Raw genomic sequence first — 26255 nt, forward strand, 5'->3', positions numbered from 1 at the left:
CCTCGGTCGGGTAGTGACGAGGTCAAGTCAGACCCCTACTGGTATATATATATATATATATATATATATATATATATATATATATATATATATAATAAAAACAAGGCAGAATGAAATACCGCAGTAAAATAAAGACTAAAATTTAACAGGAATGAAATCATAGAAGACAACAGCTCAGTACACAGAGATAACAATAGGGGATCTCCCGAGATACTGTCTCGTAGTCCCAAACGTAAATGTGTAGTACAGAGGGATCGCCCGGAATACCGTTCTGTAGTCCCAAAGTAAATATGCAGTACACGGGGATCTCTCGGAATACTGTTCTGTAGTCCCAAAGTAAATATGCAGTACAAGGGGATCTCCCGGAATACCGTTCCATAGTCCCAAAGTAAATGAGTACAGGCGGATCTCCCGGAATACCGTTCCATAGTCCTAAAGTAAATATGCAGCTCAAACAATAGAATTAATAGCTACAACACGAAATCCTACAATTTAGACAAAGTACAAGTCAAGGACAAGTAGGAATTTTACTAAACATGCTCCACGGAGTTCAGATAAGCAATTAAGGCAAGTAGACATGCTATTCTAAGCTAACAGGATACTACACATGCTGATGTAACTCAAATAAGAAGGAAACATGTTATTACTTAGCAGAAATCGGGTTTTTACAACAATTAGCCCGTGTACGTACTCGTCACCTCACGTACACGGCGCTCACATATCAAAACAGTACCAAATCCTAAGGGGATTTCCCCCACACAAGGTTAGGCAAGCCATTTACCTCGAATCAAGCTCAATCAATTGGTCACAATGCCTTTTCCACGAATATCCGGCTCCGAATGGACCAAATCTAGCCAAAAGCAATTACATATCATAAATACATCCATAATAGACTCATCTAATTAATGAAATTAATACTTTAACAAATATTCTGAAATTCGCCCTAAAAGGTCGACCCGGGCCCACGTCTCGGAATCGAGCAAAAATTATAAAATCCGAAAGTCCATTCATTCACGAGTCCAACCACACCAAATTTATCAAAATCCGACCTCAAATAACCACTCAAAACCCCAAATCAAATTCTTCAAATCTCTAGACTCCAACTCCCAATTTTCACCTTAAATACACACTAACTAGGTGGAAAAATAAATGGGGAAGCAAGATTATTGATCAAAAATAAGCACAAGGGACTTACCTCAAGAAACCCCTCCAAATGCTCCCAAGCAATCTCCAAACCCGAGTTGAAAATGAGAAAAAATCACGAACCTTTGCATTTAAGTGTTCTGTCCATAGTCACATCTGCGACTCCACACCTGCGGAAATGCCATCGCAGGTGCGGATTCCACTTAGAATCTCAGGTTCCGCTCCTGCGGCTATGCGACCGCATCTGCGACTATCACAGGTGCAGAAATGCATCGCACCTGCAGTTTCTGCCCAGCTCCTTCTTGGCCGCATCTGCGGCTCCTCCTTCGCACATGCGATCCCGCACCTGCGGTCTCCCCTCTACCGGTGCGAAAACACCAGAAACCAGAAAATCTTCAACAACTAGCCTAAGTCCAAATTCAATCCGTTAAGCAGCCAAAATACACCCGAGGCCCCCGGGACCTCAACTAAACATACCAACAAGTCCTAAAACACCATACAAACTTAGTCGAGCCCTCAAATTACATCAAACAACGCTAAAAACATGAATCACCCTCCGATTCAAACTTAATAAAGTTGAAACTTTAAACTTATACAACCGATTTCGAAACCTATTAAATCACGTCCGATTGACCCCAAATTTTGCACACAAGTCGTATTCAATATTACAGACCTACTTCAACTTTCGGAATCGGAATCCGACCTCGGTATCAAAAAGTCTACTACCGGCCAAAATCTCCAAAAATTCGACTTTCGCCATTTCAAACCTAAATAAGCTACAAACCTCCAAAACACAATCCGGACATGCTCTTAAGTCCAAAATCACGCAACGGAGCTAACAGAACCGACGAAACTCTATTCCGGAGTCGTATTCACATAGTTCTGACTACGGTCAAAATCTTAAGACTTAAGCTTTTGTTTTAGGGACTAAGTATCCCAAAATATTCCGAAACCAAAAACAAAACCTCCCGGCAAGTCACATAAGCAGAAAACGATACGGGAGAAATAGTAAATAGGGAATCGGGGCTATTACTCTCAAAACGACCGGCCGAGTCGTTGCAATTTTATATTGAATTTTCCTTAAAAATGTTTAGAAATATTTGGGATCCTCTCATATGATGTAATATTTAATAGAAATATGAAGTGCATCTATTATTATTTATTTTAAATAATGGGTTGTATCATCACTTTCTTATCAAGTGTTATTGAAATGCGTCAATCTCTTTGTTCTTTCATATCATATGTCAAGATCTGTCAAATTCTTATATCTTTTTTGAATTTGAAATGGTATTTCAATAATTTTAAAATTAAAAAGGAATATATCATTATTTAGTTTTCATAATGATTTTTATGTTAAATTATTATTCGATTAACCTATTGAATGCGTACATTTACGAAAAATTATTGTTAGATGGCTAAAATACTAACTATAATATGTTAATAAAAGAATTCTCTCATTAGAATATTCTAATAGATCATATGTTTATCATTTTTTAAATTTTTTACTAAACATATTTTGATTTATCAAAACTTTATCTATAACTTTAACAAAGTAAGATTGAAATAATATTCATGTAATAAAAAAATCCAAAAAAACCGAACCAATCCAAATCAGTATAGTTGGTTTGGTTTGGTTTTGATAAAAATCGAACTAACCAGGTACATATATATATATATATATATATATATATATATATATATATATATATATATATATATATATATATTGAAAGAGCATGAGTTTTGACATGGTTGCTTTTGGAAGAGCATGAGTTTTGACATGGTTGCTTATGTGTCTTTTAAGTTTTGTTTGAGGGCATATTAGACCTTTGACAGAATCTAATCTAATATCAAAAATTAAACGGTGTGTTTTTGAGCTTATCTCTATACGTGGCTTTTCTGTACCTACACAACTACTACGTGTAGCTTTTAGGTTATTCCAGATGTGGATTTTTATCCAATTTCTTTACATCACAATTTACAGAGCTTCTCAGATTATCTTCCGTCTTGCTCATCTCTTTAACTTACAGGTGCGTTTCTTATTCTTTAACATCAGTTTTGTTGCTTTCTATTTGTTTCTCCTTTTTTTTTTGTTTTAAATCCATGAAATTAGATTGAATTAATTACGGATTTTCGAGTTAGGGTTTTGATGGCTGAAATTGGGGAATTTCTTTCTTCTTTTTTTGTTGCGGAGATGAATTGAAATCAAGAAAACAAATCCAATTTTTTTGCTTGGTTCAATTTCTGTCGACATGGTGGCACTGAAGAGCAGTGTTTGATGCTTTTCTGGAATCTCTTCTCTTTATCAATTTCATTTCTGCAGTTTTTCTTTTGTGAGTCTCAAATTTAATCAGCTTCTTCTTCTTGTGTTCATCTGAGCTCTTTGTGTTTGTGTGTTTTTTCTACAGTCCGTTGATGTACTTTCTTTGTTTGTAATTGCGTTCTTTTGGGTTGTTTTTCTTTTGTTGTACTTTCTTTGACATCAGAAACAGAGTCAACAAAAAAAAAATAACAAATACTATAGCAGCAACAACATTAGAAAGCAAAAAATTGCACCAAAAAATGGAACACAACACCAGCAAATTGAAAAATGAGATACCTGAGATGTGTGGACTGTAACTACCCGGCCGGTCGTTTTGAGTGTTACATCCCCGTTTCCCTATTTATTGCTCAAATTATTTCTTACAGTTGATTTATGACTTATCGGGTTAGTTGGTTCGGGTCCGGAAGGATTTCGGAGTGAAATGAGACACTTAGTCTCATAGTTAAAAACTTAAGTTGGAAAAAGTTGACCGGATATTCACTTATATGTAAACGACCTCGGAATTAAATTCTGATGATTCCAGTAGCTCCGTATGGTAATTTTGGACTTAGGAGCGTGTCCGGAAAATTATTTGGAGGTCCGTAGTAGAATTAGGCTTGAAATGCCGAAAGTTGAATTTTTGGGAAATTTGACAGGGGGATTGACTTTTTGATATCAGGGTCAAAATTCGATTCTGAAAATTTTAATAGGTCTGTTATATCAATTATGACTTGTGAAAAAAATTTAAAATCATTCCAGATTGATTTGATGTGTTTCGGCACAAGATATAGAATTTGAAAGTTTAAAGCTCACAGATTTTGATTTGAGGTGCGATTCATCGTTTTGATATTGTTTGAGGTGATTTGAGGATTCGACTAAGTTTGTATGATGTTGTAGGACTTGTTGGTATATTTGGTTGAGGTCCCGAGGGGCTCGGGCGTGTTTCGAATGATATTCAGATTATTTTCCTTCATTTTCACACTGCTGGTAGCTGCTGATTTCTAGTGTTTCAAACCTTCTTCGCGATTGCGATGATTGGGACGTGATCGTTTAAGCTTATTTGGGACAGGGGTAGTTTTGTTCTATGTGGTCGCAGAGAAAGGAACGTGATCGCGTAAGTGTATTAAGCCGTGCTCCGCGAACGCGTGGATGAGGTCGCGTTCGTGTAGAAGGATTTGAGAAGTTGATATTGGGAGGCAATTTCTCTATGCGATCGCATGGGGCTGAACGCATTCGCGTAGGTTTGAGAGGCAGCAATACACAATCGCGTGAGTGATTCCGCGTTCGCGTAGGGTAAAATGTGTGGGCACTCTGCTTTGTGCTTCGCGATCATGAGGCCATTTCCGCGATCGCGATTAAGAAAATCTGGACAGTGGAAAATTGTTCTTCGCGATCGCGTGGGAATGTTCGCGATCTCGTAGAGCAAATGACTGGGCAAAGAGTTTAAGTTCTGAAAATGGGACTTCGTCCCATTTTCCATTTTTGACGGATTGGGAGCTGGATCTGAAGATGTACCTGCGTTCCGGTTATAGCTGCCTCTTGTTCATGGTAGCCTTAGATTTATAACAATCTGTTCATGTACATTTCGAACAGATGATGTATTATTTCATACAAATTTTGTAAATTCTATTCTTAGAAGCTTATGATTTGTACTACCAGTTCTTGGGAAATGTATAAGATTAAGATAATTCTTTACTTAAATTACTTTATTAATTGTTATTGGAATTGGTTAGTGATTAAGTGTCTTACCTAGCAGGTGGGTTAGGTGCCATCACGACTTGTCGGATTTTGGGTCGTGACAAGGTGGTATCAGAGCCCTAGATTCATAGGTTCTACAAGTCATGATCAAGTGTCTAGTAGAGTCTTGCGGATTGGTATGATGACATCCATACTTATCTTCTAGAGGCTATTGGGCATTTAGGATAATTTCCCATCTTTTTTTCTTTATCGTGCGAAATTGATTCGGCTTGAGACATAACTCTCTGAATTCCTTCCACGTATTCGTATGCGCACATGAGCACTCGGTATCAGCTGTGCATCGCCGACTTGTGATTCTATGAACGAGGTTCAAGATGTGTATTCTGTATTTTGGTGATGGGCCAGTCTGGAGGACTTGAGGCCATGGTTAGACCTAAGTTTAAGCTCGGTAGCTTCAGTTATAACTTGTACCTTTGGACTCATATGTCCGGTAATGTCCTTACGAGTGAAATTTGTGGCTCGATGAGTGGTGAAATGGATTTGTGATGAGTATGATGTAACTGCAGGATGTGTTAAGACGATGTGAATGTGGCGAGAAGTGTTTCCTTGAAGTGTAAAGGAAGGAGATTGGGTACTTGATTTTCATTTTGATGTGACGTATAATCTCGAGTATGAATGTTTTGAAGGATCTTTCACGTTGTTAAATTTTGGGACAAACTAAATTCTCATGTCTTGTTAACAAGTTTGGACTTGGAAAGATTAAGTGATTGCGTAGTAATTGTGACTGCAAAAGGGTATAACAAGATACCAATTTGAGGCTAAGCAGGTGGGTTATCCACCGCGGAGTAATCTACGTAGGTATGTTCCTTATATGTGAGTGGGGAGTTTATTTTCTGTCAGCAGGGCGTATGTGTGGAGATTTGAAATTGAATTTGGCTGAGAAAGTTGACTTGAGTGTCAAGCGAATGATTGCGAGCTTAGCGTATGATTTGGCGTATTTTTATGGTTGGCATTGCATGCGTTTGAGAAGAAGTTTCGTTGAACTGACTGTGGCATTATGGCAGTAATAGAGTATAGGTATTGTGAGTTATGAAGTGTTTTAATCTACGGCTTTGAGCCAAGTGGGGGAGTCAGCTATAGACAAATCAATTCATGGGTATGTGTCAAATTTTTATTTTGGTCTGAAGTATACTTAGGAATCAGTGATGACTTGCAGAGGTGGAGTTCGAAAATGACTTGAGTAAGAAAATTTCTGGATACGGGTTATATTGCGCTTTATGAGTATATGAAAATCATGGGATGAGTGAGTTGTTATTTGTGAAGGATGCAGTGCGCACGGACTATGAATTTGACAGGTGGTATTAAAGTAGAGTTACTTCTTTGAGTGTTGTTGTGCTAATGGGGCACATGTCTTTTGGCCCATTTGGGCGGTGTAATTTGGATTTGAACAAAGGGTGTGACTCTCGAGAAAGTTCTAATGGATTCAAGATTAATATGTAACAACTGAGAATTTTTGGCGGATTTATTTATGGCTAAAATCTGAGATTTAAGTTAGATGGTGTCGAGACTTGTGGCATTTTTGTATATCATTATGGGTTTTATATTTCGGTATCAGGAAGGTGAATGAAACAGCCTTAGACTCAAATAAGGTATTTTCAGAGTAGGTATTTCGGTTGTGATATTTATAGGGGTAATTATGATGGGGTGAGACTCTACAGATGTTTTGGTGGCAATATTCTTGGGTTTTTGGTGACCTACGTGGTTTGGTCGAGTTAGAGGAATTTAGTTCTAATAGATTGGTTATGTGCAGATAGATTTCAAAGTGTTCTTGATGGTTTCTACCATGGTTCAAACCGGATATTTTTTACTGGTATGGGAAACGTATTGTGTATTATGATTTCCTCTTGGAAAAAAGTAAGAGGAAGGTTTCTAACTAACCGGGTATGTAATTTGCTGGTGACTCAGAGTTGATAATGGGATTCTTATACTTGTCACATGATGGCATGATAGATGCGGTGTGTTGTGCAGGATTAAAATCTACATATACGAGGTGGCAGTTCAGTCTTGGAGGGAAGATTCCAAATTTTGGTCAACATGGTCAACTTCAGATATTTAGACGAATGTTATAACTTCTCGGTAATCCCTGAGAAGGGTGCACATTTAAAAAAAAAGAGCATTGTATCTCGATGTCATTAGTATTACATTACTCACCTGGTTGGTAAACTGCTGCTATTCAAATTATTGCTATGCGGCACGGAAGAATTATGGAAATATTCCGGCTGGGATGATCGTGAATGGAAGATGTATTAGTCATTTTAGTGCTGGAGTTGGGATAAGTTACGGTGATTCATTTGTTCGATGAATTTGGAGACTGGGAGTTCTCGGAAGTATATTGTTTCGGGGTTGTGACCTATTTGAGGTGACTATTTTATTTAAAACTCAGTGGAGGCACTAGTTACGTTAATTAATTATGATAGCTATGCACTATAAGGGTGCACATATGTGAGGTTTGAGCCAATGTGCGGGCATTGGGGCAGGTATTTATGCTCGAAAGAATGCTTAGGCTATTATATGCCTAGAGTTGACTGTTAAGCATAAAGTTATAACGGTTTTTGTGTTCTTACCTTTGTGGAGAACTATCTGGGCTACACTTAAGGTTACAAAGAGGCTAATTCCCTGAATAAACGGGGTAGTTACTATTTCTACGTTAAATTGCCGATTTGAAGTGTGATAGCAGACTTTGCAAATGCTTACACTATGACGTGTTATTTATACCAGTCCAGGAGCATGTGAATCTTATTTCATTATCATATACAAGTGTACCTATTTAATTGCTCATGTATGATATGCTGGGACTGGAGGCCTGTGACCATGCCGGGCGATTCATATTATTGGCACGTGAGTTGTCCGTGCCGTGTGTGGGAATTCTATTTCTATAATAACTTATCTGGTCTATTAATTTTCTTCCTCTACAATTTTACACATGCACCTACGGTTATCCTCTTCACGAAACTTGAGGAGTTGGTTGTAACAATACGGTTCTCTTCTTTGAGACATCTCCCATATTTGGGTACACAGATTGCACAGTTGTGACTTACATTATATTGGTGTGGCATGTCTGTGGGATAGTTGTGTTTAATAATATAAGGTCATCGGACCTAGAATGGGTACTATCAGGCCTGATTATGGTATATTCGGGAGGATAATATTGAAAGTCGGCTTAGGAGAGGATTATGGTTCTGGCTGGGACGAGAAAAGCTCCATGGCTAGTTGATCTGATGAGTGGTTATGATTTTTTGATTGTTTCTTTCATCATTGGCAGTGTACGAAGGTTTCGGAATGAGGTTCTGTCGAATGCGGAGTTTTATACTAGTACTTGGTTGGTTTCGAGTAGTTACTATGATCAGAAATGGTGCTACGAGTATGCGAGTTGTGTAGTATGTTATGTGATTATATCTGGGATTATGGTTATGGCTTGATACAACTTGTTTAGACTCATACAGTGTGTAGATGTGAGATTCGGGTCTTGAAAAGAAATTTTGAATGTTGGAAATTGAATTCCAAGGTTTTTGGACTGAGGTTAAATTAATGATTTTCAGTTGTATTGTGTTATCAGGCCTATATAGAATAGGGTGACGTGGGATCAACCCCGGGTACGTGCGTGGTTGGAATAGTGACTTGATGGCTTGGAGGCAACTATTGGCACGTTCGAGGACGAACGTATGTTTAAGTGGGGGAGAATGTAACGACTCAGCCGTTCGTTTTGAGTATTACAGCCCAATTTCCCTATTTATTGCTCAAATTATGTCTTACAGTTGATTTATGACATATCGGGTTAGTTGGTTCGGGTCCGAAAGGATTTCAGATTGAAATGAGACACTTAGTCTCATAATTAAAAACTTAAGTTGGAAAAAGTTGACTGGATATTCACTTATGTGTAAACGACCTCGGAATTAAATTCTGATGATTCTAGTAGCTCCGTATGGTGATTTTGGACTTGGGAGCGTGTCCGAAAAATTATTTGGAGGTTCGTAGTAGAATTAGGCTTGAAATACCGAAAGTTGAATTTTTGGGAAGTTTAACCGGAGGGTTGACTTTTTTACATCGGGGTCGAAATTCGATTCTGAAAATTTTAATAGGTCCGTTATATCAATTATGACTTGTGGGCATAATTTTAAGTCATTCCAGTTGATTTGATGTGTTTCGGCACAAGATATAAAATTTGAAAGTTTAAAGTTCATAGATTTTGATTTGAGGTGCGATTCGTCGTTTTGATGTTGTTTGAGGTGATTTGAGGATTCGACTAAGTTTGTATGATGTTTTAGGACTTTTTGGTATATTTGGTTGAGGTCCTGAGATGCTCGGGCGTGTTTCGGATAGTATTCGAATTATTTTCTTTCATTTTTGCACTGATGGTAGCTGCTGATTTCTGGTGTTTCAAACCTTGTTCGCGATCGCGATGATTGGGATGCGATCGCGTAAGCTTATTTGGGGAAGGGGTATTTTTGTTCTATGCGGTCGCAGAGAAAGGAACATGATCGCGTAAGTGTATTAAGCCGTGCTTCGCGAACGCGTGGATGAGGCCGCGTTCGCGTAGAAGGATTTGAGCAGTTGATGAAAGGAGGCAATTGCTCTACGCGATTGCATAGGGCTGAACGCGTTCGCGTAGGTTTGAGAGGCAGCGATACGCGATCGCATGAGTGATTCCGCGTTCGCGTAGGGTAAAATGTGTGGGCAGTCTGCTTTGTGCTTGGCGATCGCGAGGCCATTTCTGCGATCGCAATTAAGAAAATCTGGACAGTGGAAAACTGTTCTTCACCATCGCGTGGGAATGTTCGCGATTGCGTAGAGCAATTGACTGGGCAGAGAGTTTAAGTTCTGAAAATGGGACTTCGTCCCATTTTTTATTTTTGACGGATTGGAGCTCGGGAAGAGGCGATTTTTGGGAGATTTTCAGAGAAAACAACGGGTTAAGTGTTCTTAACTCAATATTGGTTAAATTACCATAATCCATGGTTATTTTTAACATTTAATTGGTGAATTAAGTTGAAAATTGTAAAAACTCTCTTGTTTTAATTTTGAGATTTGAGGGTCGAGTTGATGTCGGATTTGAGTAAAATTTGTATGGTTGGATTCGTTGTTGAATGGGCGTTCATATTTTATAATTTTTGTTGGGTTCCGAGATGTGGGCCTCACGGGTAATATTTGGGGCGTAATTTCGGATATTTGAAAAAAATTTAATATTTTGATATGGAATTAATTCCTATAATTTTTGTGGGCTGAATCAAATTAATTGTGACTAGATTCGAACCGTTTGGAAGTGATACACGCAGAATGGAATTTTTGGAGCATTGCTTAGCTTGTTCGACATTGGATTTGGCTTGTTCGAGGTAAGTAACTCTTCTAATCTTGGAGCTGAGGGTATGAACCCTGAATACATGTATTATGTGAATTGTTGGGAAGTGACGCATATGCTAGGTGACGGGCATGTGAGCGTGCACTATGGAAATTGTGACATAATTATTTCCGTGGAGTTTTATAGTAAACAAATCTTGGCATTTTCCTTGTATTGTCATATGTTAAAGGAATTTGAGCTGAGAATCATATTGAAATCATGTTGAGGCTATGTGCTAGTATTATTGGGATCCACAGAGGTCAAATTGCTATGAATTATTTGTTTTAAATTGAAAATTAATACTTAGTCATATTCATTTCATTGCATATCATATCTTAGTCTCTTTTGTTATTTATTGATACATCATATCATATCATCATTTTCGGGCTATTTTCATGACATTGTGAGCCCGAGAGACTGGAGAGATTGATCACTGAGTGAGGCCGAGGGCCTGATTGTGAGGATAATTATGGGATCGGGCTGCACACCGCAACAGGCCATAATTGCTTATTATAGCACTTGAGTTGGCCGTGCGGATCCAGATATTATTATAGCATGTGAGTTGTCTGTGCATCACGTGATTTGTCCGTGCGGATCCAGATATTATATAGCACGTGAGGTTTCCATGCAGCACGTGAGTTATCCGTGCAGATTATAGCGCTTGGGCTGAAAGAGCCCCTCCGGAGTTTGTACACACCCCCCAGTAAGCGCAGGTACCTACTGAGTGCGAGTGTCGAGTGATTGGGAGGACTGAGTGACTGTAAGGACTGAGTGACCGGGAGGACTGAGTGAAATAATACTCTGAGAGTATGCATATGATTTTATCACTAAGTTGCATCGCATTGACATGCACACTTGACATAGAGGCATAGAGATGTATTTTTCTCATGCTGTACAGTATCACATAATTCATGATTTCTCACACATGTTGACAGATGGGCATAGTGATGTATTTGTTTTACACGGGTTATCTGGGAAGAAAATGAAATATCTCATTTATTATTGAAAGGATTTTTGGAAAATATATTGTTTTCAAACGTATTCATATTTTTGGCAACTTCGGTAAACGATTTGGGTTTGTACTGATGTACTTGAAAGGAAGAACTATTTTTCTAAAATCATGATTTAGCTGAGCATTTTATCTTTGAGTTACTTCTTGTATTATTTGCTTTACGTGATTATGGACTGTTGTGGACTATTGGTTTTGGACCCGAGCTTAGTACAAGCCAGTCACTGCTTTCAACCTAAGGTTAGGTTTGTTACTTACTTAGTACATGTGGTCAGTTGTACTGATATTATACTTCTGCACCTTGCGTGCAGATGTTGGCTGCTGATGTTGCTGTGTTCGATTGGGAACTGGATCTGAAAATATACCTGCGTTTCGGTTGTAGCTACCTCTTGTTCATGGTAGCCTTAGATTTATAACAATCTGTTCATGTATATTTCGAACAGATGATGTATTATTTCATAGCAATTTTGTAAATTCTATTCTTAGAAGCTCATGATTTGTACTACCAGTTCTTGAGGAATGTATAAGATTAAGATAATTCTTAACTTAAATTACTTTATTAATTGTTATTGGAATTGGTTAGTGATTAAGTGGCTTACCTAGCAGGTGGGTTAGGTGCCATCACGACTAGTCGGATTTTGGGCCGTGACATGGACAGAGTGACCTAAACTCGGCTTTGTGACAACTCAGTCATCAGGTTTAAGATTAGATTGTCCTCCAAAAAAGTTGCAAAAAAAGAAAAGAAATTGTGGTCGTGGTGATGGAATCAAAGAAGAGAAAAAATGAATGGTGCAGTAATTAAAAGAGACAAATGGTGTTGGATTGGAGCACCAAAATACCAAATATTACACCAACATAGGATTTGTGTAATATTTAGTGTTAGGTTGGAGACAGTCTTAGCTATTTTCTTACCAAAAGAATTTGAAAAATTTAGTATTTGGTAAATTTTTCCGAACCCTTAAAATAATCTCATTATCCAAAATTAGAGTTTTTACCCCATCCCTTCTTTTTGCTCTTCTTTTATCCAAGGCAGCTCCAGGTAGTTTTTAGTCTAATTTTTATGTGATTTTTACGGCTGGTATAGATTTTTCGATTATGTTTCAGTGTGTGGTTATGTTTTTATATGTTTTTGTCATTGGAATGCCATTTATTTAGAATTTAAAATTATCGGCCTTCATTTAATTTGGGTGTTGAAAGCTGTGAAATTATGTTCTTTATTGACTTGAATTGACAAGAGTGGGTTGCTCTAGTAGTAAGCACCCTCCACTTCCAAACAAGAGGTTGTGAGTTCGAGTCACCCCAAGAGCAAGGTGGGGAGTTCTTGGAGGGAGGGAGCCGAGGGTCTATTAGAAACAGCCTCTCTACCCTAGGGTAGGGGTAAGATCTGCATGCACACTACCCTCCCCAGACCCCACTAATAGAATTATACTGGGTTGTTATTGTTGTTTGTTGTATTGACTTGAATTGAATATTTGGGGATTGGGAGGAAATTCTCTCAAATGAGCTTACCGATCAGAACCTTGAACCAGAATCGACGAACTCGAATGGAGATAGAAGCCAGCTATTGGGTTTGTATTTTTAGTTGGTTTACATGTGATTTGAGATCGTTTTTTAGAGGAAGAAGACAACAGCAGCTGCTGCATTTTTGGTCGCATAAGGCAGCTGTGTTTTTATTGCCTTTTTTTTGTTGGACTGTTTTAAAGCTGGGTTGGTGGTCTATTTAAGGGTGAAGTAGGTTGGTTTTAGACTGAGTTTTCAGCTGTTTTTGGACAGTTTTCATGGTGTTTCTGGGCTGGAGATGAAGGTGATTTTTGGTTGCGTTTTTCAGCCGTTTTTAGAGTGATTTTGGTGATGTTTTCGACTGCTTTCAGCTGGATTTCGTGGCTGTTTTTGGGCTGTTTTTGGGACAAGTTTGGCAGTGATTTATTTCTGGATCTTGGTTGTTAATGGGTGACGTTTTTGGGGTGATTTTGGGTGATTGAAGGGCTGTTTTAATGGAAAAAATGGCTCAATTTGTTGTATTTTTAGAAGAAGTAATTAGTGTTATTCCTTTGTCTTTTGCTACTGTATATAGATGTTAAGAGAAGAAAGAAAGGAAAATGACCTTTATATGGTGGTTTCTATGGCTACCATGAGACGATATTGGGATTGACTCCTCGGGAAGAAGAAGGGCGAGTGCCTTTTTTGGCTCTTCTTTTAAGCTCTCAGATCCCTCCCCCTTTTTAAGTCAAGCTGCTGTGCAGCTGTTCCTTCTCCTTTACTTTTCCTATTTTCACATGAAGGAACCACACACTAGCCAACAATCATCACATACATAATAATCAGAATAGAAAACATTTATAAAAGCATCATCTTAAACGTTTTTTTTGGAGAAAAGAAGTGCTTAGGAATGAGTATGAAGAAATTGGTCCCTTTCTCATTGATGAATTTAATGCATGTTTATTGTAGAAAAATGAATAATTTTTTGTTTCAATTTTTTTTGATAAGTCTATGACAGATGCAATTCAATTTCAAGCATATGCAGGGGCTAAAGTCAGAATTTAATATGAGGCCTCTATTTGTTCTTTGCTTTTTTGCCTCTGTTGTGCATGACACAATTTACTCTCTTTGTCATTGCAGCTCTTGCGATCCGTTGTGGTTGTTTTCTACTTCTGTTATGCAATAGCACTTGAACCAGAAGGAAAATTTTCTAATCTCTCATCATTTATTTATAGGTATTGTACGTTTTTACGTGAATTCTTCTAAAAAATGCAAGCATACATACATACTACGTGCAACTTTTAGGTTATTCTAGATGCGGATTTTTATACATTCAGTAATGTAAATATGTACGTGACATTTCCCATTCATGAAGTAAACGAGTGAAATGTCGAGTAAAAATCATAAAATTGAAAACTCCGAAAAAATACATGCTGACAAGAAGACTAGGCGACGCGAATTATACAGCATGATGCAGGACGATAAAAAGGAAGGCTCTCCTAGCACGAGCACAAGAAAATAAAGCTAAAACAAGCGGTCGGCAGCGTCCTGCCTGCTCGCTAATTAAGAGCTCCGCTAACGCATCATCCTCTATGAATGCTAATATTTCAAGCGAGCAATATCTTCTTTTTGTGGGACATTCAATATATGAAACATGTTAGAGAGCTAGACTGTCATTTCTTGATGGTATATGCAATTATAAATACATATATGCATTTATAACTATCAAAATTAAATACTTACACTTGTTATTGTTGTATGCTAGGATCTACATCTAACACAAATCATAATTGTGTCGCAATTATAATTACATATATGCATTTATAACTATCAAAATTAAATACTTACACTTGTTATTGTTGTATGCTAGGATCTACATCTAACACAAATCATGAACAATATACTGAAGAGTCAATAACAATCCAAACATCAACTGATTATATTATGTTAAAGACTGTTCCCAAATGCAAATTTTGCGGAGCCAAAAAATTTGAATACGAACCACCCGCATTCTGTTGTCGCAAAGGCACTATTAAGCTAATTTCACATCAAGTACCACAAGAGTTAAGAAATCTGTATCTAGAAAATACTGAAGAATCAAAGTATTTTCGAACCTACATAAGAATATACAATAATATATTTGCATTCACATCCCTAGGAGTAAGCTATGACAAAGAACTGGCAAAACAAATAAAGGTATTTATACGTTTCGAGTTCAGGGACAAATATATCATTTCATAAATGACTTGATACCAAGTAATAAAAAGGGAAAAAATCTACAATTATATTTCTATGATAATGAAAATGAAGTGAGCAATCGAATGGCATGTTCCAATAAATTGAACGAGTGTACTGTGAAAAATTTAATGGAAATATTAAAAACCAATCCATACTCTACGTTTTTGAAATCCTTAATAAATATCCCACAATTATCAGATTTCTACATTGCGCTTAAGTGTGATGCTGGTCTAGATCAACGAATATACAATCTACAAATTACGTCAGAAGTGGCAGGGATATGGGTAGAACAAGATACCAATAATTGTATTCCTACACCACATATCCAAATATATACAAAAAGTGATAAAAACCAGCTGGTAAACTATTATTACGGATGTTATGACGCATTGCAATATCCATTACTATTCCCTTACGGTCAAAATAGTTGGCATTGTGGTATTCAAAAATTTAAGCCTTCAGCTACCCCTTCTAGAACACATCCGTATTGTCAATACGAACAGTTACCATGTGTAACTAATATAACTTCAATTGATGGATTCCTTGACATGGAAGCTGAAGTAATGCAAAAGGGCAAAAGAAAAAGAGAAACCGTTTCTTGTCGTGAATACTATTGTTATCAGCTCCAAATTAGAGATGATGAAAATATAATCTTACATCCAGGAAGATTATTATAATAATATATTGTAGACGAATGGATAAAAGGTGAAACTCAAAGATTGGATTTCGCTTTTTTCAATCAAGATTTATTCAGGATGGACGTGTTAGCGGGACTTTTAGATCTTTTATGCCGTGGTGAGAGAGAAAGCTCACAGGTAGGTAAAAACAAAATACTACCACTTAGCTTCACAGGAGGACCAAGAGATATGCACCGCTGATATATGGATGCTATTGTATTAGTGCAATATTTTGGAATACCTGATATATTTCTAACTATGACATGCAACCCTTTTTGGCCCGAAATTCAAGAAAACTTGTTGTCGACAGATGAGGCCCAAAATAGATCCGATTTAGTTAGCCGAATATTTTGAGCAAAACTAGAAGATCTTAATAAGGATATACTAAAAAGACAAATATTTGGTAAAGTTGAAGCATTTATGTACACGGTAGAATTCCAAAAACGGGAAATTCCGCATGCTCATTTTCTTATTATACTCGATGAAAAATACAAATTACTGACTCTTGAGGCATATGATAAATTTGTTTGTGCTGAATTGCCTGATCCTAAAAGAAACTCTGATTTATTTAAGCTCGTTACACAACACATGCTACATGGTCCTTGTGGTCAGTTAAATCCAACAAGTCCCCGTATGAAGAAAAAAAAATGGTCATTGTAAATTCAAGTTTCCAAAAGAGTTTGTTGAACAGACAACTAAAGGAAAACATTCATACCCTATCTATAGAAGACGAAATACAGGAAAATGTGTGGAAATTAGAGGATAACTTTTTGATAATTCATGGGTTATTTCCTACAATTCATTCTTACTTAGTAAATTTAATTGCCACATAAATGTGGAGATTTGCTCTGATATTAAAGTTGTTAAGTACATTTACAAATATATTTGTAAAGGACATGATAAAATTACATTTCATATACATCCTAATGATACGAATATAGAAGTAGATGAAATTAAGGAATACCAATATGCTAGGTGGGTGACACCACCTGAGGCTACGTGGCGCATATTTGCTTTTCCTATTAGTAAAATGATTCCAAATGTATACCATCTTCAACTCCATCTTGATGGACAATAAATTATTTCCTTCAAAAATACAGACAATATTAGTAGAATTGTAAATAATCCTATGATTAAAAAACAATGTTAACTGAATTGTTTACAATGAATAGCAAAAACAAAAATGCTATGAATTTGAATTTATTATACCGGAAATTTTCAGAATATTTTGTATGGTCTGCAACATACAAAATATGGTCATGTCGCCAACAAGAATATGCTATTGGTAGAGTTGTAACATGTCATCCAATCGAAGGAGAAAGATACTATCTTAGATTGCTCTTAATGAACGTAAGAGGGCCAAAATCGTATAAAGATTTGCGAATTGTAAACGGAATAACTTGTGACACGTTTAGAGAAGCTACAGAAAAAAGAGGATTATTACTTTGCGATAATAATTTAATAGAATGCATGTAAGAAGCAGTAAGTTACCAAATACCACACTGTTTAAGACACTTATTTGTTGTACTATTAGCTTATTGTAATCCCGCTAATCCAAGAGAGTTGTGGGAAAAATTTGAAATTCAGATGTCTGAAGATTTCAAAAAATTTCCGAACATGCATACAAGAGAAATCCGTTACAAAGTGATAAACCATATTAATGATATTCTTCATTCAATGGGTCATGATATCAACGAATTTGAACTAACTCAGGGCAAAATTCAACCATCTGCAATAGCCAAAGAAGCTAAAGATGTACATTTTAAAAGGAATATTATCGTTAATAAACAAGATCTACTATTACCATATAAACTAAATATTGAAAAAAGAAGAGCTTACAATATAATCCTTGGTAGAATATTCTCATATAAACCCGGAGCATTCTTCATTGATGGTCCGGGCGAAACTGAAAAAAGCTTTTTATATCGTGCCTTATTAGGTATAGTGAGACATAGAGGATTTATAGCATTAGAGACTGCGAGTTCATGTGTTGCTGCTTCACTTCTTCCTGGAGACCGAACTGCTCATTCCCGATTTAAAATACCTATTGATGTTGATGGAAATTTTAGTTGCAATATTAGTAAACAAAGTTCTCTGACATCATTGATTCGAGATACAAAACTAATAGTATGGGATGAAATTTCAATGGTGAAAAAGGAAATGATTGAAGCACTAGATTTGCTCCTTAGAGATTTAATGGAAAGAACTATGATGTTCGGTGGAAAGGTTGTTGTATTCAGTGGCGATTTTAGACAAACTCTTCCCGTTGTTCGTGGTAGACAAAAGAAAGATTTTATTCGTGAAAGCTTTCTATGTTCTGAAATTTGGCATTAACTTGAAAAATTACAATTGTCCGAAAATATGCGTGCGAAAAAAGACCCAGCTTTTTTGTGAATGTTTAATGAGAATTAGTAATGGAAAAGAAAGAAAAAATGATAAGAGCAAAATAGAAATTCCCCGTCGTCTGATCATACCTTTCACCACTGAAAAAGATTCCTTGAATCATCTATTTAAAGTTACTTATCCTAATTTATATTTAACTCATTCAAATATTTTCTTTATTACTTCTTGTGCAATTCTAACTAGAAAGAATGACTTCGTTGATGAAATAAATGACATGCTAATTGCTCAATTCCCAATTGATGAAAAAGTCTATTTAGCTACTGATGAAACAATTGATCCAAAAGATCAAAGTGAATATGAAGATTTTTTGCACACTTTAAATCCTCCTGATTTACCTCCTTATAAATTGTATTTAAAGAAAAATTGTCCAATTATATTATTAAGAAATTTGAATCCCTGCGAAGGTTTATGCAATGGGACACGATTAATATGTAATGATTTCAAATCTCATGCTATTAGGGCTACAATATCTAGTGGTTAAAAATACACATGTATTCATTCCGCGAATACGACTATTAACATCAGAAGATGAAAAACTACCCCTTCAAATTAAAAGAACACAATTTCCAATACGGTTATATTTTGCCATGACTATAAATAAAGCTCAGGGCCAAACATTAGATTTTGTTGGCATTTATTTGCGAGAACCTGAATTTTTTCATGGTCAACTGTACGTTGCTTTATCAAGAGCTAAAGACTCTGATTGTGTCAAGGTATTAATTAGACCAGCTATAGCTGACGATAATGATGATCACTCCACATATAATGTAGTTTATGATGAAATTATCAAAAAAGCTCTTTCTTTAACTTAGACCATCATTCTTAACAGTAAGTTTGACGTACACCTTGTTCATTCTTTGTATTCTTCCATTTTGTATTATAGTCATTCTGGCAATGTTACATATGTTCATTATGATATTATGATGTGTTATACCTGCAGATTTCATCTAGATGGCAGAAAGGTTCAACATCAATGTGATTACTCTAGAAACAGAAGAATGGACCTGTAAGGTTCAAGTAGTTGATAAAGGCAGATCTAGAGACAACTGAGAGAAAACGAAAAAATATCAACTGATGATTTTGCAAGATGAAGAGGTGATCTTTAGAGGATTCATAACTCTGACAATAGTAATTAAATTAATATTATCCTAATTGTGTCTTATTTTGTTACAGGAAAATCAAGTCGAATGCATTATATTCATGTCACGACCTAAAATCTCACCCGTCGTGATGGCATCTATCATAATACTAGGCAAGCCGACAATCTCAATAAACTACCATATCTTTTATGTTTAAAAATAAAATGATTAAATTTAGCGAAAGAAAATTCATAAATACATATATAAGCACTCCCAAAACCCAGTGTCACTGAGTACATGAGCATCTAATATGAATACAAGTCTGAAAATACGGTCCATAATAGTTTGAGACTAAATGCAGTAAATAAGAAGGTAGGGAAGGAGAGTCAAGGTCTGCGAAACATGACAGCTTCCTCTGAATCTCCGAAAAGTCAACCGTGCGAAAGAATCAACAACCGCTATATCCGGGAATACCTGGATCTACACACGAAATGCAAGGTATAGTATGAGTACAACCAACTCAGCAAGTAACAATAATAAATAAGGAACTGAAGATAGTGACGAGCTACACAGTTATAGTTCACTTTCAGTAATTCCAGCAAGGAATAAACATGCTTCCAAATCTAGCAGTTTAATTCAAACCAATTTTATACAGTTCAAGTTTATGTAATCCGGATATAAAAATCTTTCAGAGAATTTCACAACAATGACAGATAGCAACTAAGTGTAACAACAAATGAAAAGCAAGTACAGCCTCTCAGGTTAACATTCACTCAACTCGTCACAACAGCTCAACCACTCGGCTCTCAGCCCTCATCGCTCACACTCAATGGGTACCCGCGCTCACTGGGGGTGTACAGACTCCGGAGGGGCTCTTACAACCCAAGCTCTATAATCCGCACGGACAACTCACGTGCTGAACGAATAACTCACATGCTATAATATCCCGCACGGATAACTCACGTGCTACACGGACAACTCACGTGCTGCACGGACAACTCACGTGCTATAATATCCACACCTCACCGACAGGCCCTCGGCCCTACTCAGTCATTAACCTCTCTAGTCTCTCGGTCTCTCGAAAATCATAAAGATCAGCCCAAACAAAGACAACATAGTATATCACCAAAAAATCAAGAAAGACTGAGATATGATACGCAAGAAAAATCATGACTGAGTACAAGGCATCAATTAGCAAATAATTCAACAAGTACGCGACCTCTGTGGTTCCCAAGAGTACTATCATATAGCCTAAGCATGATTTAAAGTTAAATTACTTTAACACATAGAGAGAGCATATAGCTAACAACAAGTTATTCACCTTTACAATTTCACGGGACAGACCAAATTATAATCCCCTCGCTGTACGCCCGCACGCCTGTCACCTAGTATGTGCGTTACCTCTAAAATAATCACATGACATAAAATCCGAGGTTTCATACCCTCAGGATCAGATTTAAAACTGTTACTTACCTCAAACCGTGAAATTCTTATTCTGCTAAGACTTTGCCTCGTGAATTGGCCTCCAAATGCCTCGAATCTATCCACAAATAATTTGATTCAGTCAATAAATTTTATTGGAATTAATTCCATAAGAAAATACTAATTTTCCATAAAAATTCGGATTTAAGTTCAAAAATCACCCGTGAGGCCCACGTCTCGGAATCTAGTGAAACTCACAAAATCCGACAACTCATTCAATTACAAGTCCAACCATGCCAGTTTCACTCAAATCCGACTCCGAATCGACACCGAAATCTCAAAAATTCCTTTCTATGAGATTTCGAATTTTTTTTCAAATTTCAATCTCAAAACACTAATTAAATGGTGAAAACAAATGATGGATTCGGGTAATCTAACCATAATTGAGTTAAGAACACTTATCCTGATATTTTCTCTTAAAATATCCTAAAAATCGCCTCTCCCCAAGCTCCAATTTAACAAAAAATGGAAAATGGGACGAAATCCCCTGCTTTATAACTTATAGTTCTGTCCAAGCCCTCGGCCTTCGGTCTTCGGTCCTCGGCCTTCGGTCCTCGATTTTCGGCCCTCGGCCTTCGGTTTTCGTTCTTCGGCCTTCGATTTTTCTGCCTTCGATCTTCGGCCTTAGGCCTTTGGTCTTCGGTCCTCGATTTTTCATGACCTCGATTTTTTCATGACCTCGGTTTTTCATGGCCTTGATTTTTCCAGCAGTAGAAATTTCCAGCAGTTATTTAAGTCCAAATTTTGATCCGTTAACCATCCGAAACTCACCTGAAACCTCCCGGACACAAACCATATATGAATTTCAATCATAATACACTCTACGGATCTGCTCGCGCACTAAAAACACTGAAAAGATGTCGTCTTGACCCGATATTGACCATGGTCAAACTCCCAAATTTCTTAACCTTACTAGCCTCACAACCAATGATCCAAAAAGAAATACACCCAAGCCCCTCGGGACCTGTCAAATCATACCACAAGTCCTATAAGATCATACGAACTTAGTCGAAACCTCAAATCATATCAAACAGCGCTAAAACCATGAATTATACCCCAATTTAAGCTTAAGGAACTTAAGAATTTCTAACTTCTACATTCGATGCCGAAACCTATCAAATCAACTCCGATTGACCTCAAATTTTGCACACAAGTCATAAATGACATAACGGAGCTATGAAAATTTTCAAAACTGGATTCCGACCCTGATATCAAAAAGTCAACCCCTGGTTAAACTTCCCATAAATTCGACTTTTCGCCATTTCAAGCCTAATTCTACTACGGACCTCCAAATAATTTTCCGGACATGCTCCTAAGTCCAAAATCACCATACGAAGCTATTAGAATTATCAGAATTCGAACTCGAGGTCGTTTACATATAAGTCAATATCTGGTCAACTATTTCAACTTAAACTTCCAACATGAAATTTATTCTTCCAAGCTAACTCCGAAATACCTTAAAACCAAAACCAACAATTCACACAAGTCATAATACCTCGTAGGAAGTTATTCAAAACTTCAAATAGTTGAAAGGAGCGTAAATGCTCAAAATGACCGGTCGGGTCGTTACAATTCAATGCTGAGATAATGCATTTTGAAGATTGTTTCGCCCTTTCCATACTTGGTGTCAGTTGCACAAGTCAAAGAATCAAACTATATGCATGGAAATTCACTTAACAAATTTACATGGACAATTGATAGGTGTACCATTGTTGAGCCAATAGAAACTGCTAATCCTCCAGAAGATCCACTACCGCCGCCAACACGTCTAAATCTTACACCATTTGGCAACTTTGAATATCAACCCGAGGGATCTGAATTCGGTAATTGAATATTTAACTATCTATTAACTTATTAAGAGCAAGATGTGCTTGCCATTGTGCTCAACGCCAGCCCCTCAACATATGCCTCAAATGGGAGGAGAATTCAAGATTTTATCATCATGGATGATCAGTAAGTATACATGAACCTATTTTATGGGGTCCAAATAGCAACTGATGATTCAAGTATGATATAGTGTCTCACTTTTCGTATGTTGTCTAGCAATAGCACACAATAAATGAAGCTGAGATTCAAGTTGAGGTTGTACCCTTTAAAAGGCTACTTTCCATGCTTCAATTCACCTTTGGTTTCGCTGCAATTATGATCTTTCAAAGCATACTTAGGTCCACTACACATTACTGGAATTATTATGGTTTAACTTTTTACTACCAACATTTATACATCACTATAATATTTGATCATATCTTTAAATATATTCTCAACAATGAAAAGTTCCTCTCTTATTGTTTCCCTTGCTATAAGAATCTAAGTAAAACTAGGACTAATATCATATTGTGCTTTTGATTTTGTAAGTTTTAATTTGTCTCAGTTTTTTCGCAACTAATTTATGCTTTTTCAGGACTGACTTCAAACTTTCAATTTATTTCTTTATTTATAAACATAATTTTTGGGATAGCTGCATGGAGTGACGATGTGTGGTTGTCTAATCACTAAAAATAAATAGTTATGTGAAAAATTATGTGGAAGAGTGTTGTTGCATATATACCTGGGAACCAACTGGGTAGATCGACGGCAATTGGTACAGTAGAATTTTCTTCGCGAGATAGCTCGTGTGAAGTGTTGTTTGCAGTCTGAACAAGCTAGGATACAGAATCGTTAATTCTCATTTTGTAGTGTGACTTCAGCTTGTATGTAGAATATTTGCCCTAGAAAATGTATGGATGCCGCATATTAATTTTTTGTTATTAGAGAATGAAGGTAAAGGTTCGTAACAGTATATAGATGCATATTTAGTATACTTACTGGAGCTTGCTGTTGGATTTCTGCAATTGGTACTATCTTGTCACGACCCAACTTTCCCTCCATTTGGGTATCGTGATGGCACCTAGTCTTAGGAACTAGGTAAACCTAACAATAATTAAAACAACATTATTTAAATAGAATCTCTTAAAAATTCCCAAAATCGGTAGTACAAGTCATAAGCTCTACAGAGTGTTTACAAGAAAACTTCTAAATACAACTGTCCAGAAATAAAAATAAACAGCGCAAAACGAAAACTGGAAGGTGACTCCGAAGCCTGCGAATGCAACAACAGGTTTACCTTGAGTCTCCACAGCAACAATCCACACAACTAGCTAACGAACAAGTACCTGAATCTGCACAAAATGTATTGAAGAGTAGCATGAGCACACCACAGCGGTGCCCAGTAAGTATCAAAACTAACCTCGGTGGAGTAGTGACGAGGAACAGTCAAGACACCCACTGGTCTAATAAACTGAACAAATATAAGTACATGAACAATAGAAATATGATGTCACAAGAAGACTATGCAATATGGCTCATAGTACAGTGATGGCAATAAGGAAGGCAACAACAAGTATCAGCGGAATATCATGAAAATGACACAGAAAGGTGAATGGAACATAAGTTAAATCCGATATAAAAAATACAGCAAGGACAAATAATAACTCAGCAACTACAACCGCTTTTACATCAAGTTTTAGTCAACAACTCCACGAGGTAGCGAACCTCGGACAATTCACAACTCACGGGTCTCAATACCTGAACCCTAATACTTGGCATCCTGTGCCCTCATAACACCTCACAACTCACGTGCCAATAGAGCCGTTCTCACATAGAAGACAAGTAAAGAAGGGTATCAAGAACACCTCTTATCCGATAAGAGTGCTTAACTACGTATATACTTGTGCAAGTGTCCTAACATAGTCAGTACCAGCAAATAAGTATAAGGAAGAAGAAGAACGGACAACACGCAGAATATTTTCTCACAGCTTTCACAAGATAAAGCTCACACAGGTACGTATACCACTACACAAATATCAACAACAAGAATGCCCCCAGGCCATAAATCATCACAAATCAATCCCCGACACAGCCCACCTTGTCTCACCACGTGTGCAATAGTAACATAAATGCCCGCCTTGTCTCGCCACACGTGCATAATAATGTTCCCACCTTATTTTGCCACATGCGCAACCCACACATATATATATCTCACCTTGTCATGCCGCATGTGAAAATATCAATAGTAACAATAGCACGGCAGAAAGCTCGTGCAACCCCATAACAACAACCGCACGACAGAAACCTCGTGCATTACAATAATAACAACCGCACGGCAGAAATCTCGTGCATCACCACAACAAATACAATAACAACAATGGCAATAATACAAAGTATGACAAGTAAATCAACTCATGAACTTTTAAATCACAGAAAAATATGGGACCAAATCACAAGGAATAACCACAGTAAAGAATGCTAGGCGTAAAGAAAATAACTCAACAAAGGGAAACTAATGTGTATCAACGATCCCGTAATATACATTTCAACAACAGAGAAACTAACACGAGTCAAATAATCCCAAATAAAACAAGTCGACGAAGATATAGGATATCTAAAACTTCTTTTAAGGTTGAGAAATTACTAAGGATTTTCAACAATTTAATTAAGGATAAGCAGCGGAAAGATAATCATAACCTCAATTAAGACTGAACAAATTATAGAATGAAATAATATAAATTCCAAATAAAGATAAGCAGTCATGAAAAGATAGCGTGGCTATAAAAGAGATAACAGTTTTAATTAAGGCACATATGAATCAAGTAACGATAATAGTAGATCATGAAGCAATTTATTCTAATTAAGCAGGTAGATGTGAATCTAGTAATTAAGATATATAATCATAACAAGAACAACTGCATATTCAATGAATACAAGGACCTAAGGATCCTAAAAGGCCAACTTTCCACAAATAAGTCCGTGCACGCACTCGTCACCTCGTGCACACGGGCTACAATCAACATAGAAGACTCAAATCCTAATGGGAAGTCCCCCACACAAGGTTAGGCAAGATACTTACCTCGAACCAAGCATAAACAATCGGTCACAATGCCTTTCCACGAATATCCGGCTCCGAATGGCCCAAATCTAGCCAAACACAATTTCATAACATGAATACAACAATAATAACTCATCTAATCAATGAAATCAATATTTTAACAAAAATTCTGAAATTCGCCCTAAAAAGTCGACCTCGGCCCACATCTCGGAATCATGTAAAAATCACAAAAATACGAATACTCGTTCACTCACGAGTCCAACCATATAAAAATTACACAAATCCAGCCACAAATCCAATGGAGAAAACAACTATAGATTAATGTAATACAATCAAAAACAATTAGGAATCATTACCCCAAAGCTTCCTCTGAAAATACCTCAAAAAATCGCCAAATTCCGAGCTCTCAAGTCCAAAAATGAAGAATGAAATCAAACCCTCGAATTTCTCTTTTCTGCCCAGGCGTGACCGTGCCTGCGACATAAT

General features: G+C 36.9%; 2 long non-coding RNA genes across 2 annotated transcripts; both read left to right on the forward strand.

Moving 5' to 3' along the window:
• The first annotated feature begins 14190 nt into the window (after positions 1 to 14190).
• On the forward strand, positions 14191 to 19439 carry LOC108947620 (uncharacterized). The gene is made up of 2 exons (XR_001972148.3): positions 14191 to 14682; positions 19296 to 19439. It is a non-coding gene; the product is annotated as an uncharacterized lncRNA (long non-coding RNA).
• Positions 19440 to 22482: 3043 nt separating this feature from the next.
• On the forward strand, positions 22483 to 22858 carry LOC108947619 (uncharacterized). Its single transcript, XR_001972147.3, has 2 exons — positions 22483 to 22728; positions 22771 to 22858. It is a non-coding gene; the product is annotated as an uncharacterized lncRNA (long non-coding RNA).
• The last annotated feature ends 3397 nt before the right edge of the window (positions 22859 to 26255 follow it).

Source organism: Nicotiana tomentosiformis, chromosome 2 (genome assembly GCF_000390325.3).
Source record: "Nicotiana tomentosiformis chromosome 2, ASM39032v3, whole genome shotgun sequence".
Lineage (NCBI taxonomy): Eukaryota > Viridiplantae > Streptophyta > Magnoliopsida > Solanales > Solanaceae > Nicotiana > Nicotiana tomentosiformis.